This window comes from Trachurus trachurus (genome assembly GCF_905171665.1).
Source record: "Trachurus trachurus genome assembly, chromosome: 9".
Lineage (NCBI taxonomy): Eukaryota > Metazoa > Chordata > Actinopteri > Carangiformes > Carangidae > Trachurus > Trachurus trachurus.
Genome location: NC_139895.1, coordinates 4,388,410 through 4,402,979, shown reverse-complemented (window position 1 = coordinate 4,402,979; position 14,570 = coordinate 4,388,410).

The window sequence follows — 14,570 nt, the reverse complement described above, 5'->3', positions numbered from 1 at the left end:
TTAGGTGACGAGTCTTATTTTAAGTGGAAAGAGATACGTTTTGATTAAAATTGAGACATTTTGACGAAAGATTTTGAGTTTTTACAGTGTATTGTTAGCGCGTGATAATCGGTGCTCTGTGTTTTTGTTGAAATGTTTTGTTTCTGATATGAAAACGTTATTTTTGTAAGTTTGAGTCACAGAAACGTGACGTTGAGTTAATTATGAAACAGTCAAATATGTTGGTTGACTATATGGAATCTACTTTATAAATAAAGTTTGTTCGAATAAGGAGTTATGATGTGGTTTATATTATTGATTGGATAAAATGTCCAGGTTTCTTCTTTAGAAGCAGTCCAGTCAAATAAACAGAGTGAATAAAACTTAACTTAACTTAACTTTAACATATTGGCTCCATATAGGTGTGATTAATGATATAATGACTTATTATTGTTAATAACTAGACTCTTATCAGTTGAAACAGTTAATCAACAGGACTCACCTGATACATTACAAAGTCACTAACGACTCACTCATTAATCAAATAATCAATAACCTCAGCTTCTTAAACACACGTCTGTTCCCTGAAAAAACTAAAAACGTAAAAATCATCAAAAAATGTTCAGGAGTGAAACTGTTCATCACCAATCAGATAAATTAAATTGAAGTTTCACTTTTTGAATTGAAATACTGACATAAATTAAGTTTTCCATCATGTTTTAATTTATTGAGATGCACCTGTATATATTTATATTTTATATAAATGATTGTTTATTCAACAAGGAGACAGTCATGTTCATGTAAATCAATAATATAAACCAGCTGAGATGCTCATTTCCACCTGTTTAAACAGTGACTGTTAAAGATGGTCTGTATCACTTTAAACTACTTTTATCTCTGCAGCAGTGTCTCGTTTTTTGTTGTTTTTTACGGGGGGAGTGTTGGTTTGTTGGTCTGTTGGTGTTATGGATCAGGCGGCGGTGGCGTCTCGAGGGTCGGGGGGTATTAGTGATGGTCTGCTGTGTCTCCAGTGGATCCCGTGACAGCTCTAATGTTGGTGTGATTTACAGACCGCTGGACAAACAAGCATCATTACCGCAGCCTGTAAACGTGGGGCCGGCCGACCGACCGCTCCCAAAGTGGGGTCTGGGGACCCTCAGGGGCCCTTAAGAGGCCCCCCCGGGGGCCCCTCAGTGAAATGAGAGGGTTTTATTTGACTATTATTTCATTGAGGTGCGAGCTAACGGACTGAGTGAACGAGCGATCAGAGGGTTGTTGAGCCTCTTCACACAAAACAATAAGTGACAGACTGAATCACCTGAGATCTGTGGAGTCTGTTTAAACACTAAAGTCCACATTAATTAGACGCCGAGCCGGCTTTTCAAAATAAAACTGCTGCATTTATTTCATTCTTATAGCTAGTCTACAGTAATTTTCCTGTAGCTAGTTGTTGAACCTTGGAGTCTGATTTTCTTCAAACAGGAGAAACATTTCCCTGATGTAGCTCCATTATTTCAGCTTCTTCTGCCTTTTTTTTAAATAAAGTTTTATCTTTCTCAGTCCCTTGTGAATCTTCCCCAGTTTGTCTCTTTAGAAAATTTTAATGTTTATTTTTGGTAAGTGACCAATCGCTGTTGAAGACAAATTCATTTTCTCAAGTGAAGATATTCACACATTCTGTTGATGCAGATAAATTCAAATTGTCACTAAATTAGCGACACTTTGAACTCATACTTTTGAACATATAGCTAAGCCTCTAAAGTTCTGAGAAGATTTCCTACTTCTCTTGTTCACAATGATCTGTATCAGACTTTTGATTTTTGACAATGTTTTATTTCTAAGATCTCACTGTTAGCATTTAGCGAGTCAAAGCACCACTGTGTCAGAAGTGAAATCTCATGCTGCTGCTATCATGACTGTCATCTCTTTCATTGTAAACTATATAACAAAGTTGGTCAGCCTTCAAACTAGCTTTAGCAGCTGTGCTAGTGATGCTAACAGGAGCATGTGCTTGTGCGCTACGTTAGCAGGTGTTACAGTGCGTTCACACCGGGCGCGAGGCTAATTTTTCGCGCGATACTATTACATACAAAGTCAATGTACAGACGCAAATGGACGCAAATTTGTGCCAGCGGCATGAATGACACGAATGGCGCGGCTCGAATGATGTGAATACGCAAAATTCGCCTGTTCGCACAAGTTAAAAATATTGAACTCAAGCGAAATATTTGCGCGCATGCCGCAAGTAAAAACAAATATTCCAGCGGGCAAACTAGAAATATTTTACTTGCGCCCGGTGTGAATGCACTGTTAGAGGTAATTTAGCTTTTAACCTCAAATCTACCTGTGCTAACGATGCTAATCGCAGCATTTTGGATGAGTTAGGACGGGGATAGGCACAGACAAGCTGGCGGCTTTAAGATCCACATTTATTCTGAATATTATTCTGATGTTTCTTCATTGGCAATGGCAACACATTTTAGTTTTAATGCAGTGAAGCCACGCCCCCTCAACCTGGATGACGTTTGGTACGGTAGCCAATCGATTAGTGTATCACTGCTAAAAGAAAAAAATAATCATCAAAGAACATGATGATATTAACTTCTCCAAGAAAAGCGCAGATTGGATGATGCATGGTCCATTTGTTTAACAGGAAGAAAACACACCTGACGCCCTTATTTGGTCATCATGCTGTATGTTTAGATGTGGGACCAGCCTTGAGGGAATTATGGGAATTTTACATTTGAGCTTTTCCTACATGTTTTAATGTGTTCTGTTGGTGTCTGTGGGACTTTTAACGTTCAGTCCTCGGACTAATGAAACACTCACACGTGAACAGCAAAAAAAACAGCAGCAGCAGTTTCTGGAGCCGTGAGTCGTTTATTAAACCTCCTCACACTCACAACAACACCAAAGAAATTGGGTGGAGCAAGGGGGGTGAAAAAAAAAATCAATCATGTGTTTGAGTGTAACTCTTGTGTATTTCTGACATTTTACAGAACATCATCAACGATCGGCCTCGTCTCCGGGGTCACAAACTGTTTCTGCTGCTGGTGAGGAAACTGCAGCAGCTCGCTGTCAATTACACAGGCAAGGAAAATTAAAATAAGACACCAGGTTACTGCAGGTTATTCATGATGTGTGCTGTGGGTGAGTCCGTCCTCCGGGACAAACAAGGCCGAGGCTCCAACAAACACTTTAACAAGGTGCCGCCGCTGTTTTCATGCTCACAATCAACTAAATCGACTACGTGACACAGGAGCTAAATGCCAAACGGCTGCTAAAGAGCAAAAGTGCTGCTGCTGCTGCTGCTGCTGGAGGAGAAACAAACAAACAAACCTGCAGCTTCTGCACATTCACATTGTAATGCTGCCCCCTGTTGGTCCTGCACGGGAACTACAGGGAAACACTCAGAAATACTGGCTACACCACAGAAAACCAAAGAAAACTGATGAAAAAGAAGAATTAAATAAGAAATTATTCATTATTATTATATTATTAAAGCAAAGATGGAGCACTGTGGAAATATCTAATGAGCAGCGACAACAACAAAAAAGATTAGATTGTTTATAAACTGGAGATCAGGTAAAAAAAAAGATGGAAAAAGGTGCATTCAGTGTAACTGGACTGAAAATTAGATCATGTGAAGTGAATAGAAACGTGTGAATAAAAAGACAAATATCAATAGAAATTACAAAAATTAAAAATACAAAAATGTTTCTGAACCTTTTCTTCCATTTTAGGTCAATGTTTATTTTTTAAATGTGAAAATTATACATCAAATTTTTCCATTTCCTCAACATTTTTTTTTCTTTAAACTTTGCTTTTTCTTATTTATTAATTATTTATCACACTTTTTTGTTCATAATCTGATGTTTATTGTTGTAAAAATCAGAAATAATCTTTTTCTAGTGAAAGCGTTGTTGTTTCTCCTGGTTGCTGTTCATCACTTTTTAAAGTCGAGTGTGATTTAACTTGTGTTGATGTTTATCGTCTCCACCTGTCGATGTGTCTGCAGGATTATAAACTCCTCCGTCAGCAGGTGAAGACGGAAGCTCGGCCGATCAAACATGAACAACGGACCCAATCAAAAATACAATAAAATCACCTCCTTGTTATTAAAGCAGAAGTGAGTGATCCGGTCGTTTTCGCTAATGCTGCGTTCCAGGCAGGCTTTTGAAATCCTAAATTACAGCTTCAAGTCACAACTTACGACTTTGTAGCGTTCCAGGCAACCCACTCGTGTTTTTCCGACCTGTTTTACCGGTGAAAGTCACTATAACGGCCACTCGTAACTTCCGACCGGTGAACTCGTACCAGTCCTTGTCCCTACGTCACCACATTCACGCGCATCCCTTGGCTGCACACACAGCCCTGCATGCCGTTCTCTCTCCTCATTGGATAAAAACTGTAGGATACGATAAATGTTTTCTCTTCGGCTCAGAGCAGAGCAGAGGGACTGAGAGACCCGTGTTTCAGTCCAAACACTCTATGTAAGTGATTGCTGTCGGAAGATATAACTATTTAAGACTTATATTAACACAAATATATCACTCACTTCTGCTTTAATTACTGTGCAGCCACTTTCTACACAGTGACATTAATTTAAAAAGAAAAAAAAGACTAAACAGGATAAACCACATCAAAGAGTGGAAACTAATGACACCACCTTAAAGATACCACCTTAAACACACCATCTGAACAGCTTTGATAAAGACAATTTAAGAAGTTTAAAGATCAATAATTATTTCTGATCAACATAAGAGATAAGTCGACTCTTTATTTATTTATTTATTTTTGCAGAAATTAAATCATTCTATTTTATGGCAACAGAGTGACGACAAGTCTAACGCAAACTAACAACGCAACCTAGCAGGACTAAACAATAGCTTACAAAAAAATAAAAACTAACAACATTGATGCTTCGTCTCAATTCGAATACTTGCATACTATCCACCTTTTTCCGAACGTCAAAAACACAAGCCGGTTTTGCTCTTCTGGTGGAATTTTATGTTTATGTTTCCATGGTTTTGGTAGTCGCAACAATGGATATCACACAAATTGACGTCCGTGTTAAAAGCCAGCGTTAATAGATTCAACTGAACGACTGAAAACCAAGGAAACGTAAACGTACAATTCCACCGGAAATGCAAAACCGGCTTCTGTTTTTGACCATATGACGCTCGGAAACTTGTGGATACTATTTTGACAATGTAAACGCGTTCACACTGACAATTATGTGAAATACTGTAAGAACCCGGATAGTTCACTCGCAAAGGTCCAAAAGTTCAGCGTGGAGCGATGGACACTTCCCACCCTCACTGAGCGCCGTTTTGGCTAGCTACGTAGCGGAAAGGGAGGGACTACCACGGTCCATAACCATGGCCACAGACTACACTGTACTTTACAATGTGTCAGATAAAAAGCCATTATTGGATGAATTTAGTCGTCTGAACTGAATTACTGCCGATACGGTGTGTGTGGCGTCCGTGGCTGTCGATCACCAGCTTAGCGTTAGCGTACAGACCTTCCGAGCTAATGCTAGCTGTCGCATTTTTGCAAATATTTACAACTTGTTGAGACTCTGACCTCATCTAATGCTAAAGTCTTCTACAGCATAGACAATTTAACACACATAAACAACAAACATACGCCATACAGTAACAAGCTAAACGGTTCATCAGTTGGTGGTCGTCGGCAGTAGCTAACTCAATTCAACGGGTAGCTAAATGTTGCGACAACGACCATATTTTTGATTTGAGACAACAGAACACTACCCTGTCGAAATTTGTGCACAAAGTACATTCATAGTAGGCTATACTATATTGACAAATGGAAGCCACGTACAGTATAACTTATTTGTTTGTTTTTATCAGCAAAAATCAAACATGTCTTTCATAAATACGTATTTCACTGAAGTGGAATCACAGCTGCATACAAATGAAAGCTTTCTGGTACCTTAGAATGAGTTGTTACAAGTCGTTACAAATACATAAGTGGGCGACGCACCGAACCGAGGCGGCCATGTTGCATCGCCATTTTTTTTTACGTTGAGTGGCAGCGTGACCGTAGGTAACCACGGAAACTGAACGGAGCTGTGGGCTCGGCCTGTTAAAACTGTCACCACTGTGTAGTGTGAGGAAGGACGGAGGCACTGGTGTTGCATTCAGGTGCAGTCAGGCAGACGGCCGTCGGCAAACCAACCGGATGTCATTTTACTCCACCAGAGAAAGACGGTAAAACAATACCACATCACCCTGACAACATATTGTCACGCCTGTATTGTTTTGCCTCGTGCTGACGGACCACTTGTTTACATAGACGCTTGTTTATCCTGTTACATGCAGCGTCTGTTGTCTGTCTGACGTCTGCCCCATTTCACCTGAATGCAACATCAAGAATACGTTCAGATATGCAACCGCACCGCTAGATGGGGGGAATTACTACACATTATACCTTTAAGGCTAAAAACAACTTTATCATCAGATCATCAGAAGTTGTAATAAGGAAACATAAACTTTATTATTTAGCCTATACTTCTCTAGCTTTTACACAGTATTTATAATTTAAATATTGAAATGTGCTGCTCTTCTTCGCGGTCACCTGACGTCAGCTGTGATCTGATTGGACGCCGTGTGAAAGGTCAGAGGTGACGGTGGTGGTGATGGAGAGGCGGAGTCAGGGCTGTGACTGACTGAAGATGTAAATGTGGCGTTTTGATCTGCATGTGAACGACGTCCCGGCGGCATCTTGGAAGACGAATGGAGCTGATCAGGGAGTCGAGTGGCGGCAGCGGTGGCGCTCAGGTCGCCGCCATCTAATTAGCTTTTTTTCCCCTTTTTTTTCTTTCTTTCTTAAAGGTTGTATTTATTAGTATCCATCATCGCTGTCGTTACATCAATTAATACCGTTGACGGGTCTGAGGAATTGTCACCCTCGGCAACCGCCTCCTCCCTCCCTCCCTTCCTCCATCCTTCACAGGCAGAAGAACCTCCTCTCCTCTCGTTGGCATTAAAAGGCCTGTCATCCCGGCGTGGCCCAGCGGTGTCAATTAAATTTGATTGACTGAGTAAAAGAAGCACACAAATAAGGCAAAACAACAGACACAAAAATCTATACATGACTCCCCCCAACTCTCTCACCCCCCCAACCCGGCTGTCAAATCAAACGCTTGTCTCGTCTGTTTTCGTGGCGTGCGCCGCGCGGACGTCCGCCGCAAGACAACCACTCCTCTATTTGTGTGTGTGTGTGTGTGTGTGTGTTCGTCCTCGTTGCCCCACCCACCCATCCTGCCCCCTCCCCCCTCCAAACACCCTCTCCATCCACACAGAGTGAACCAATTAGCGGCTGTGGAGCCTTGAACGCTGCAGAGCAAAGGCTCTTGGGTATCGACTCAGATTGTTGTCCAATAAATGAGGTCTAATTTATCAGTTTAACTTCACCCCCCCTTCCCCCAAACCTCCCCCACCACCTCACCCCCCCTCCAAAGAGAGAGAGAGAGAGAGGGATTGTGGGAAAAAAACAAAAAACAAATAGCTCTTGTTTTTTGTTACATGACCTGAGAAACCGCTGATAAATCCGGCGTTCCTCACATATCACCGCGTCCCGGCGTTGTTGTTTTTGCTAATTGTCAGGCGGGAATTCGCTCATGTTTCATATTCGCGGCGATGATTGAGCGGCGCTATTAGAGCGAGCCCCCATTACAGGCTCCGTGGGGAGGAGGCCGGCCCCTTTGCGTGGGAACCATCAAAGGCCAATTTGCTTCCCAAACACCATAAATCCTGGCCCCCGTTAAGTGACTGTTTTTGATGCCGCTGAAGCGCGCCGAAATAAATACACGCTCCGTTATGTATCGTCCATTAAATTACCACGGAGCGCAATTCGCTTCGACGTCGTCCATCTTGATCAGCAGCGCTGGGCCTAAAGCAGTGGTTCGGGGACCTGGGGGGGACGGACGCTAGCTGGGCCCCCCAGACCACAAACTTCAGCTCCGACTCTGGGATCGGACACTTTCCTGGATTTAATCTGAAAATATGAAACAATGACATCGAATCCACTCAGATGTGTTTAGTTTTTCTTGTTACAAAGTCACTTTTAGCAAAAAAAAAAACCACACACATGCTGCTAACTCACGTCACCTTAACCCTCCTGTTGTCCTCCTGGGTCAAGGAAGAAAGGACGAAAGGAAGGAAGGAAGGAAGGATGAAGGGAAAGAAGGAAGAAAGGAAGGACAAAGGGGAAGATGAGAGGAAAGGGAAGGAAGGGAAAAGGGAAGGAAAGATAGATGGAGGGAGGGAGGGAACAAATGGGGTCAATTGGGTCAAAAAGGAAGGAAGAGGTAAGGACGAAGGGAAGGAGGGAAGGGAGGGAATAAGGATTGTGGAAAGAAGGAAGGGAAAAGGGGGAGGAAAGAAATATGGAGGGGGGGAACATATTCATTCAAGGAAGGAAGAAGAAGGAAGAAAGGAAAAGGATTGTGGAAAGAAGGAAGGAAAAAAAGAAAAATGAAAGAAAGATGGAGGGAGGGAACAGATCAGCTCAATTGGATCAAAAGAGGAAGGAAAAAGAAGTAAGGACGAAGGGAAGGAAGGAAGGAAGGGAAAAAAGGATTGTGGAAAGAAGGAAGGGAAAAAGGGAGGAAAGACATATGGAGGGAGGGAGGGAACAAATGGGGTCAATTGGGTCAAAAAGGAAGGAAGAGGTAAGGACAAAGGGAAGGACGGAAAGGATTGTGGAAAGAAGGAAGGGAAAAAGGGAGGAAAGAAATATGGAGGGGGGGGCATATTCATTCAGGGAAGGAAGAAGGGAAAAGGATTGTGGAAAAAAAGATGGAAAAAAAGAAAAATGGAGGGAGGGAACAGATTCGTCCAAGGAAGGAAGAAGAAGGAAGGGAAAAGGGAAAGAAGGAAGGGAAAAAGTAAGGAAAAAAAGAAAGATGGAGGGAGGGATTTTCAAAGTTTTTTCTGCATTTCCATCAATAATCTAATCATCTATTATTGGTTTTATATTTCCCATCTACTCCACATGAGTATAAAACTTTTTTTTGTGAAAGAACCAAGTGGCACAGCTCCAGCTTCCCACAGGCTCTTCCTCTTTGACCATATTTGGATCATTTGAGAGTCAGGGGGCGGAGTCAAGTGCTGCCCAGACGGCGACTGAAGAGCAGCTTCGCTCTGAGCCTCGGAAATAAGCGCGTGGACTTTTAACTGTTTTTAGTGGAACTTCTTCATTTTATATTAAAAGTACTTGATTATTGATTTATTATTACATTAAAATTATATTTTCTTACTTTTCCTTTCTAATACACTGCAGTGTGTGTTGTTAGTTAGACTTCTGTTCAGTTTTTCACACTTTAGTTTTAAGTTTAATGTTAAATTGGGAAGTTTTTTGAGTTTTCTTGTATTTAAAAAATTAATAAAAAAAAAAAAAGGAAAATCATCAACCACTGAGTGTATAGAGATGAACATTCACCAAATTCTTGCCCACTATTATACAAAATGGGGGGGGAAAAAACACTTTAATTTACCTTTTCAGGGATTTGATGTCGTCTGGAAGTTTTTACTTGAACATTCACAAGTTTCAGCTGTTCGTCTGTTCTACACTGGTGAGAAAAAACAATCTGAAACTTTCTGTGACGTCGTCTCGTTTCATTTTATTTATTTTTTTTGCATTGAGTAAAACATCTGAGTCGATGCAGCAACATCTGTCAACATCTGCCCGTCAGAACAGCTCATTAAAAACACAAACAAACAATCAATCAGGTTTCAGTCCGAGTCGGTTGGTCTCCTCTGTCAGGCTCCTCCCCCTCGTCCTGAGGGGGCGTGGTCACGATGGAGACGATCGTAGTAAAAAATAATAAAAACTGCATTTCATTTCAAAAACAATCAAGGCGACAGACACACACACTGATTAATCATCTGGAGAAGAACAAACATCCTGAACTTTTACTTCCGACAGATTCAGAGGACGTTTCCTGGAGAAAACAAACTGATTTGATGCTAATTGATTGATTATGCAAAATAAATTAATTTTCATTCTTTTTAATCATTAGCTGCTGATTTTCAGAGGAATTTTCTAAAAAAAAAAAAAAAATTCAAGTTAAATTTTCAGTTTTCATTTATTGCTGGAAAGTTTATTTACAGGAAACGTCCTCAGAATCTAAAGGAAACATGTCAGACCCACAAAAATAATAAAGTGTTTGTAAGATTGTGACTCTCAAGTCGGAGTGAAAGACGTGAAAACAACAGAGAAGGAGTGAAGTGAAGATCTGAGACAGTACCAGGACGTTTTATCAGTTTTTATCCACTGGGACGGGTATGTGGACGACTCGGTGTTTACCCCTTCAGGTCCGTCAGGATTTTACATGATTGTAAAACTCACACTAACAAAACAGGAAGTGTTTCTGGGGGACACGATAAAGTGAACTCTGAGTTTGGGTTTTATTTAGTAAATTATGGAGTAGTGTTTTATTTTGAAAACTGTTGGAGTTGAGTTTAACTATGAAAACTCTGGATTAGTGTTTTACTTTGAAAACTCTGGCGTAGTGTTTTATTCTAATAACATCGCGGTTGTCTTTTATGTTGAAAACTCTAAGTTTGGGTTTTATTTGGAAAAGTCTGGGATGTGTTTTATTCTGAAAAAACTCAGGGGTAATTTTAAAAACTCTGAGTTTGGGTTTCATTTTGAAAATTCTGGAGTAGTGTATTGTTTTGGAAACTGTTGGAGTTGAGGTTAAAGGGACAACGAGGAGTTTTGGAAAAGCGAAGCGTTTTCACACTACATTTATGAGCCTCCGCGCGCACCGTAAAATTCTTTTGACCGGCGCAAGACAGACTCATGTTTTCATTCATCAAGAATTAAAGTCAGAGGTTCAAAGAGGTTCAGTTACCGTCGTAGTTCCGACCATAAACGGCGATTCAGCTGCGTTATTCTCATGACTCGTTGCGAAACCGAAAGTAAAAAACGCTGGTCGGCTCGCCCAGCATTTCCGCCACCACTAATAATAACAAAATAACTATAGAGACAGAACGATGTATTTATCGAAAATGGGCCCATTAACAGGTAGCGGAGATTCATCCACATTAACGTGAGACTTTTTTATAACCGAATAGAAACTCCTCGTTGTCCCTTTAACTTGAAAACTCGAGAGTAGTGTTTTATTTTGAAAATTCTGGAGTTCTGTTTTACTTTGAAAACTCTGGCGTAGTGTTTTATTCTAAAAATGCTGCAGTTGTCTTTCATGTTGAAAACTCTTGAGTTTAAGTTTTATTTTGAAAAGTCTGGGATGTGTTTTATTCTGAAAACTCAGGGGTAATGTTTTATTTAAAAAAAAACTCTGAGTTTGGACCGGTCTGGGGCCTTTAGAAGTCGTGCAGACAGCTTCCTGTTAGTGGGTTTGACAATAAAAAGCTGAGTTTGTTTGGTTTATTAGAACGTCAATTATTGATCACATGGACTGTTAGCTTAGCATTAGCCTTTAGCCTGGTCCGTCACTTGATCGTGTCCCCACAGAAACTTCTTAACTTCACTACAACACGATGGATCGTCCTCAACATCCAGGCGTCCACAAACTTTTGTCCAACAGCGAATCTCATGTTTAATTATTTTCTCATGTTGCTTTGTCCAATCAGAATCAGAGGAGAGGGGGGAAAGGGGCGGAGCTTCACCTGGAGGTCAAAGGTCAAACCAGGTCACTGTAAATAAACCAGGTTAACGGGATCAGTGTGAACGTAAACATGAGTCCATGATCCAGTTTCTCCCAAAACTCCAAACCAGAGACGAGGCTGTGATCTGACACACACACACACAGACACACACACACACGCACACACACACACACACACACACACACACACACACACAGTAAACCTATAAGTGGAGCAGCAGGAGGACGAGGAGGTTTCGGTCTCGTTAGTTTCACCGCTAACGAGGCAGATTAGTGTTGTTTGGTTCGTGTCTGTGGTTTTGAACGCGTCACAGAGGTTCAGGATGAGGCGTTGTTATTGCTGTAACACTGTAAAAAAAAAAATAAAAAAAAATAAAAGGTTTATATACCGGTAATCAGTCAGTCTGTGGAGTTGCTGCTGAGGTGTAATGACGGCTGCAGCCTGTGGGTGGCAGCACTGAGTCGCTTCTGCTCTCACCATTAGGGAACAACAGAATAAACCTGATTGGTTGTTACATTTATATTAGTAATGGTTCAAAAATGTTTTCAAACTGTCAGTTTTAAATAAATCTGAGTAGACTTTAGCCTTTCTATACTGATCTTAAACAATTGTTTCATGTCTTAAAGATTTCTCCAGCAGTTTCTTCAACTGATTGATTGTTTCATCAATTTATTCAGCTCATTCAGCTTCCAGCTTTCAGCATTCACCCGTATTTCCTTCAGGAAATGCATTCTCCAGGATGATTAAAGTGGATTTATTATTATTATTAATCTGGTTTAATATATTTCATCTGTAGGAGAAATAATCTGAGGCCTGATGAACAAAAAACCTGAAGTTCAGATTTTCTTCTCATCTCAGTTTGTTCAGTTTAAACACTGAAGAACTCAAGAAGAAACTAAGTTCACTGATAGAAAACAAAGTATGGTGGCTCAGAAGGCTCAAGATATAAAACTTCTCTTTTTTTTTCGTCCATAATGTGAAAAACAAAACAATATGAAGCACAAATAGCAAAATTAAATCAACTTGGAAATCTTCTTCAGTCAAGAAGCGTTAAATAAAAGTTCCCCACCAGGTCCGTCACTTTATTGCGTCCCTGGGAAACATCTTCAGAAGTTGTTTAGAAAATAAGCAGATTTTTGCTTTTTATTTTACATATTTTTTTATTTTTTGTATTACAGTATTATTTTAAACTTGTATATATTTTCATACCTGTAACTTTCTTTGTATAACATTTGAGGTGTGCTTCTCACCAGTTTATTTTCATTATTTATTTAATTTATTTTTTCATATTGGCAGCACGATGGGGATGGGTGGGGGGAAAGAAAGTAAGAAAAATGTTGTATGTTGAATATCTGATCATTGTTCATTTCTTCAAATAAAAACATGTTTAATAAGAAAAAAAAGGGGGAAAAAAAAGAAAATAAGCTGATTTTGTTTTGGTTTATTATAAAGGCAATAATCACATAATTGACATATTATTGATAATATGGACTGTTAGCTTAGCATTAGCCTTTTTTGCATCAGTGTCACCAGTCGGTTGTGAGTTTTTTGTCTCTTTTTTTTTGTCTTTTGTTTTTGTTAAAGGGGTAGTAGCATTTTTTTTAAAGTGGAGTTGTATGATCTACAAATAGCCCCTAAGTACTTTAATTGCAGTAGAAGACTCTCTGCACTCCTCCCGTTAGCAGCGCCAGCCCATAAGGAAAAACACAGTTTTCAGGGCCACCGTACACGAGAGCTAATATGCAACAAATCATCAGTCTGCATGGAGACAGAAGTTCGTTGTGGTTAAATGTTGTGCGCCTCCCCTCCCCCTCGTCTCTCCTCCGTCCTCGGTTCTGATTGGTTCTGTCAGATCAGATCACAGCCTTCGGTTCTGCTTCACTTCATGAGCGACTCGGTATAAAACCTCCTTCCGTCCTTCAATCAATCAATCAATCAATTAATCAATACTTCATGCCAGAAATACTGCATAGATAATAACATGGAAAAAAACAAAACAAAGTGTGGAATATAATGTCAAAAACAAATGACACATTAAATACTGCTACAGTTTATATACAGTGGTTTTTTAAAAAGTATTTGTTGTGCTGGTGCACGTGAACCCCCGTGCATGATTATAACCACATTTAAAAAAATGATTTAAATCATATATAACTGTGTGCATAAACATAAATATTAATAATAACTCATAAGTCCGTCTGTGGAGTGGTGCAGAGTACAGTAACACAGGAGCAGAAACCTCGGATCTCCACACACACACACACACACACACACACACACACACACACACACACACACACACACACACACACACACACACACACACACACACAAGGTTTTGACACAGTTTTAAGCCTGTGTGGTGGAGATGAGAGGTTTCTGCAGGACGCTGATTAATAAACTAACAAACTTCATCATCCAGTCGATTAATAAAAACATCTCAATCCTTCATCTCCACAGGTTCCTCCTCTTCTTTTTTTTCTTTTCTTCGCTGTGCAGTGAGTTAACAGCATCGGAAACACTTCAACAAAATAAAAGACTTCACTTCCTGTCTGTCAGGGGTCAAAGGTCGGAGGTCAGAGAACATGAGGAACGTGTCGTATATAAAAAACCAGAGGAGAAAGAAAGAAAGAAAAAGAAGGGAGAGAGGAAACTCGACGATGCGTTCAGGGACCAACAGAAGAAGTCGAGTCGGGGACAAACTGGCAGAACAACCGACGTACTTGTTTGTTTACGAGGTTTTGTTTACGAGACCCTGTCCGCGTGTAATCAGCTGATGTGACCGTTTCCAAAACAAACACAAACACAAACACTCGGCAGCGTCACTTTTTCCTCCTCGAAGCCTCGGAGCCGCAGAAACAAAAACAAACTGAAGCTGCAGATGAAACTTTAAAACCTTAGTTTGATGTGAAAGTCACAGTTACT